Source organism: Ictidomys tridecemlineatus, chromosome 6 (genome assembly GCF_052094955.1).
Source record: "Ictidomys tridecemlineatus isolate mIctTri1 chromosome 6, mIctTri1.hap1, whole genome shotgun sequence".
NCBI lineage: Eukaryota > Metazoa > Chordata > Mammalia > Rodentia > Sciuridae > Ictidomys > Ictidomys tridecemlineatus.
This window is the reverse complement of record NC_135482.1, coordinates 85,965,535-85,972,127: the sequence shown is the minus strand read 5'-3', so window position 1 is coordinate 85,972,127 and position 6,593 is coordinate 85,965,535. Positions and strand designations below refer to the sequence as shown.

General features: G+C 36.8%; 1 pseudogene; it reads left to right on the top strand.

The window, feature by feature from the left end:
- The first annotated feature begins 587 nt into the window (after nucleotides 1–587).
- On the top strand, nucleotides 588–5,171 carry LOC101977191 (heat shock cognate protein HSP 90-beta-like; annotated as a pseudogene).
- The last annotated feature ends 1,422 nt before the right edge of the window (nucleotides 5,172–6,593 follow it).

The following is a 6,593-nucleotide window of genomic DNA, read 5'->3' as shown; positions in this document are numbered from 1 at the left end:
GGATTCCCACTTTAAGAATACTGGTAAATGGTGTACCCCATCTCTCACTATGGAGTTCAAAACTGCCACCTCCTTGCTTTCTTGCTCTCCTTTGCTGCTAGCACATGGGAAAACTGAACTACCATTCAGATGTACTTGCTTTGAACTTTGAATTGGAGCAGGTGTTTGAATGAAGCAGGAGCCACAGAGAACTCATTTTGAGGGTGGGTGGCAGCAGGGGTAGAAACAACAGGGTCCTGGGGCAGTTGGCTGGGCAGCCACATCATTGTCAAGTTGTAGTGATGGTGGTGGTGACAGCACCAGCTATGGGGTGGCATCTGTGTTTTCCCCAGAATGGTTTTGTGATGTCACTTGCTATGTTTTTGGAAACATTTTGTTTCTCTCCATGTTCCCAAACTGCACATTCATGGCAGTTTTGTGTGCTACCCAAGATCTTTTCACTACACTCTGACCCCCCACTGAAGAGTGTTTTTGCAACTGAGAACCTTAATTGAGACACTTTGTTAACATGACATAAGAATTTATTACTGGCAGTAAGATACCATAACTGATTATCTTTTTTATTTAAAAAAAATGTTGTTCGTTGTATGGAGAAGGTAGGTAAGATTGATCATTAGATCAGACACATGTTCAAATTGTCATGTAGTCTCCAAGGAAAAATATATGCATTGAAATACCCATTAGTAGTATCTTGAAAACACAGTGCTGCACTGTTTTTGGCAATATTCCAGGTAACCCTTCAGTAATTGTATGATTTTTAACATTTTGAAAATATTAAATAATGGTTGCCATGATGTCTGAGCTTGAGTTTCCAGTTTTGTGACATGAAGAGAAAGAAAAGACATTTCAGAGATGATTGGACACTATTGAGTTTTGAAGCAATGGGAAAATATTTTATCTTTTTTTGTGTATGGATTTTCATATCTATAATATAAATGAGTTAGATTCATTTGTGTTCAACAAATGAATAATCTAGTTCAATCTCCATCGTTGTATATATGTGTCTATGTGTCTATGTCTATGTGTATGGACTTTTAAAGTAAAAGGGAATGAACTCTTTAACAGAGAAGCAAGAAAACAGATTTCACATTTTAGAAAAAAAAAGTAGAAAAGCAGAATGAGGAAATAAGTCAGGTTTTCTAAAGATATTTAGTGAAGAGTGTCTTTAGAGCTCCTAAGTCATTTAACTGACTTGGATCTTTCAAGCAGATTAAATTTGGTAAAATGAAATTTTCTCGCAAATAATTTCTAGCCTATTTGATAAGGATACCCACAACTTTACTAATTGAACCTATGTATCAGGATTTAATTTTTGTTTTTCTGGGGATGGATCTCAGGGCCTCGACTACGTACCACTGAGGTATGTACCTTGAGTATGTACCACAGAGCCTCTTCATGAGCTGTACCACTGAGCTATATCCCCAGTACTGGGTTATTAATTTTTAATCAAGTTTTATAAAGCTTTGTTTTCCTTGAGGACCATGCCACTTATACAATTTTATTTCCCTTATTATTGTGGCCACCCAGAAACTCAGAGCTAAATCTCAGTATTCATCAGAGGGACTAGAATTCAATATCTATCCTCTAGTCCTATTTGATCCACAGTAGTCTGACATATGTTGACCTGCTATTATGTTTACTTTTCTCATATTTTTATATGCCTTATTTTATAGTTTGTATTTAAAAAATTAAAGTATCTTAAATTCTTTATGATGTCAGGGAAAGGTATAGGTTTAATTATTTAAAATTAAAGGGTGCTAAGAAATCTGTTTTCCTTTATTGATGAAACTTTGAAAATTATTAGTTTAATTTAAGCTATTTAATAGTTTACTGAAATGGGGGTAATGTGGATGATTCAATCAAAATGAAAGCAATGACCTGTTCCTGGAACTGCATGTGTGGAATGAGGTCATGCATCATAAAAGAATAGTGCACTGCGGTGAGATCTTGCATTGACTTACCCTGAAAATAGATGGAGTCTCAGTTTTCACATCTGTAGTGTAAAGGAAATAGACTCTGAGCCCTCCAGAATTCATTCTAGCTTGGAATCTCTAATCCTACATAACAGAGCTGGGTTGCATTTTCCTCTTCGGTTTTGGTGCTATCTGTGCCTCTGTGGCTGGCCCAGGTACAACAGGGAAGGGAGTGGTGCACCTTGACTGGTGTTTGACTGCTGGAAGCTGACTCTACAGTTTGGGTTAATTTGGAAGTCTGTCTTACTTTTCCTAAGTTTTCAGGAGGGATATTTGTGAACCCTAGATTTATTTTCCTTTTTCTTTTCTCTTTAACAAAAGTAATTTAAGTTCACAAGAATGAAGATGATGACAGCAGCCTGGGCTTTAACTTTTGAACACTTTCCAGTTTTATGTCTTATTAAGCAATATTGTAAGTAATATGCACATATTTCAATAAAATACATGAAAAACTTTGCACATTGTTAAGACATCTTTTCACAGTGTGTTTTGTCAATTCTGGAAGTCTGCTCAAATCTGGCAAACTGTCAGGAAGTGGGGTAATATGGGAGGACATTACAAATGAAGAATATCTGATTAGGTGATGGTCGTGGTAGGAAGGTTTAAGGAGCATGTTAAAATAAAATACCAAGAACACCAGCATGATTTTAATTTAAAGCATATGTCTTAGGATTCTTCAGACTGCTTTTTTTTATTTTTAAAGAAGCAAGAATATATATATTACATTTACATGAAACCAGTGTATTAATATTCATTGCAAAAGAAGCCTTATTGCAGAATATTATGATTAAAAATGTTCTTTAAATTTAACATACATAGTGTATTGTAAAGATGTGTCAAATAATTCCCATTTTAAGATTAGATGTGAAATTGTTCTATGACATATAAGAATCTTACTGTCCTATACACAATGAAATAGATCGTGTGTGATAAAAATATCCACATAGATTTCACTGAATTGAATCATTTTCTTCAATACCAAGCAGATTGAAGAGCTTTATAGAAGAATATGTATGTGATAGCATTATGAAAGAAGTGATTCTGGGGGTATCAGAACCGAGACAGTATTCACAATTATGAAGCACCTCTTTCTACATCAGGCAAATTCAATGGATATTTAAGAAAAGTGTCTTAGGCCACCTATCATTTTCTAAGCTATAAAATGGAGTGGCCATCAGCATCTGACGATTAGTGGTATAGAAACTTAGGTAAGTTATATATAAAATGCGCTTATTATGAGTCCTGACCCATAGAAAACCTTAATGAATGATAGAAACTCATATTACTTGCCTTATTCTCATTAAAGTAGAAAGTAGCTGAATATAAATTTGGGTTCAATAGGATAATATTATTTCAGGTTGCACTGTGCCATTTTCATACCTGTAAATCAAGACTGCTATTCTTCAAAGACAGGAATTTCTGCTTGCCTTAAAAGGATGGATCAAAGTGATAGTATTTGTTCAGAAATAATAATGATGCTGAAGCCCCACCATGATGATTGACTGTCCATGTGGCAAGCTGTGTGTTTGAAAGCTAATGGTTGTCTTTTCCACAAAGTATGTAAATAAATTAAGCAATAGCTTTAATTGCTACATAACTAGAGAAGAATAAGAATAATGAGTATTAATTTTTATTCATTTAATTATTTCTGAAGAAAATTATGAATATATTTTGATGTCAAGGAACACAAATTATTCATATTTGTGTAGAATAAATTGTTCATATTTAGTTTTTGAGCAATAATGTTTTTACATTTTTCATAATCAGATCCTTCCCTAGATGTAACTTTCCCAACATATATTTTTTTTCTCTTATCACCCCACATAGCTGTTAAATCATTTTTAAAAGCAATACAATTGTATTGATGAAAACTCGATAGAAAAATATATTTCCTATTTCTTGATAGAAAAGGAGTTTCTAAACTTAGGAAAGAATGGCAATTTTTTTTTTAATTGAACAGTTTTAAACATCTAGAATTTCTAGCTATAAGCTTCCTAACATATACAGAAACATATGACATGGAATATTTACAAATTACATATTAAGTTAGCTTATATTTGTCAAATAATAACATATAAATACAAATATGTAAACACATATGTTTCTTCCTAGATTTTTTTACTGTGATGCAGAAAGGAATAGGTAAGATAATTAATATCCAATAGGTAGCTGGTACCATGTGTGAGTTGAACACAGTTGCTGGTTATTCTTGTCTCTAGTACTTGCAACCCTTTCCCCTCTAGCTGCCTGAGGAACTGCACCATGGAAAGGAGGAGGTGGACACTTTCATTTTCCAGGCAGCTATTTCCCAACTTCTGTTTCTCATCATCAATACCTTTTATTTCATCAAAGGAAATTTCCTTTGGAAGTGCTTCTGATGCCTTGGATAAGACTTGGTATGAGTGCTTGAGGAACCCTTCAAAGTTGGACAGTGGTAAAGAGATGAAAATTGATGTCATCCCAACCCTCAGGAATGCACCTGAGGTTGATGGACATGGCACTGGTGGGACAAAAGGCTGATTTTATTGCCAAGTCTGGTAGTCAAGGACTTCTGAAGGTTCTTCAAGCTGGTAAAGATATCTACATGTTTGGTTAATTCAATGTTGGCTTTATTCTGTCTACCCGATGGCAGAGAATATAGTTGTGGTCACAGAGCACAATGATGATGAATGGTATGCTTGGGAATCTTTTGTTGGGGGTTTCTTTACAGTATGTGCTGGCCATAGTGAGCCCATTGGCCAGGGTAATGGTAATTCTCTACCTTAAAGAAGACCAGACAGAATACTTAGAGGAAAGACATGTCACAGAGAAGTGAAGTACCATTGACAGTCGTAGGTTATCCCATCACCTTTTAGTTGGAGGAGGAACAAGAGAAGGAAACCAGTGATGACGAGGTGGAGGAAGAGAAAGGTAAGAAAGAGGAAGATGAGGATGATGATGAGAAAACTGAGTTGGAAAATGTGGGTTCAGATGACAATGACAGCAGTAAGGATAGGAAAAAGAAAACAAAGAAGACTGAGGAGAAATATATTGTTCAGGAAGAACTAACAAGAACAAGCCTATGTGGACCAGAAACCCTGATGATATGACCAGGACGAATGTGGAAAATTTTACAAGAGCCTTACCAGTGACTGAGAAGACCACTTTGTGCCGCAGTCTGGCTGGGCACAAAATCACGAGCCACTCACAGCCTTGTAGATTCAAACAGCAATTCTTTATTCCTGAACTCTCACCAGCACTCCACACCTCCACTGGGCTCTGCATCCCAAAATACTCTCTGAATCCCGCGAGAACTCAATGGAACTCAAGGAGCGGGGGCGCCTGAGGCAGCAGGATATGCCCTATTCCCAGCAGGATCCACCTTAAACCTAGAACCGCCCTATTCCCAGCAGGATCCACACTCTAAACCTGGAACCACCCTAAACCCGGATCCGCCCTGGTCCTTGAGCAGGGTCACCTTTCTCAAACATTCATGCAATGTCAGTGCAAATGACCTGGGTCCAAGGCAAGCCCATTCCTCCCTCTAAGCAACATGGGGTAGGCTGACAAGGAAATTGCCATGCATCATTCCTACTTGGCTATGGCTCTCAGCAACTTTGTAGAGGTCAGTTGGAATTCTGGGCATTCCTATTTCTCTCTTGACCTCTTTGAAAATTGAAAATAAAAACAAAACCCCCAAAGAACCAACATAAAACTCTGTGTCTATTGTGTGTTTATCATGGACAGCTGTGATGAGTCGATATCAGAGCATTTCAACTTTATCCACTATATGATGGATACTGAGGCCCTGCCCCTGAATATCTGAGAAATGTTTCTCTAGAGCAAAATCTTGAAGTCATTTCTGAGTTGGTGAAGGACAAAGAACTACAAGAAGTTTTAGGCATTCTCTAAAATTCTGAAACTTGGAATCCATGAGGACTCCACTAACTGGCAATACCTTTTTGAGCTGCTGTGCTATTGCACCTCTCAGTCTAAAATGAGATGACTTCTCTGTCAGAGTATGTCTTATGCATGAAGGACACCCAGAAAACCATCTATTACATCCTGGGTGAGAGTAAAGAGCTTTCGTGGTAGTGAAGGAACATTAGGTAAGTTAAGTATATAATACTTATTACAGATCCTGGCCCATATGAATGTTAGCTACTTGTTTCATTTGCCTTATTGTCATTAAAGTAAAAAGCAGCTGAGCATAAATTTAGTTTAGATAGGATAATGTTATTTCAAGTTTACTATATCATTTTCATATCTATAAATCAAGACTGGTGTTCTTCAAAGAATTTCTGCTTGCCTTAAAAGGATGGGTCAAAGTGACAGTATTTATTCAGAAATAATGATGCTGAAGCCACTCCACGATGATTGAGTTTCCCTGTTGGCCAGCTCTGTTATTGTAGAGCATGTGTGGAATTAGGGCTTTGAGACTATTGAGCAGCATTGTGTGTAGCAGTCTGGTCACAGTTTCAAAGAAGGTTCTAGGGCTACCTGAAGATGAAAAGGAGAAGAGATGAGATACAGAAGATGGAAGAAAGCAAGGTGAAGTTTGAGAACCTCTGCAATCTTATAAAAGAAACCTTGGATAAGAAGGCTGAGAAGGTGACTATGTCCATTGGTTTTGTGTCTTCA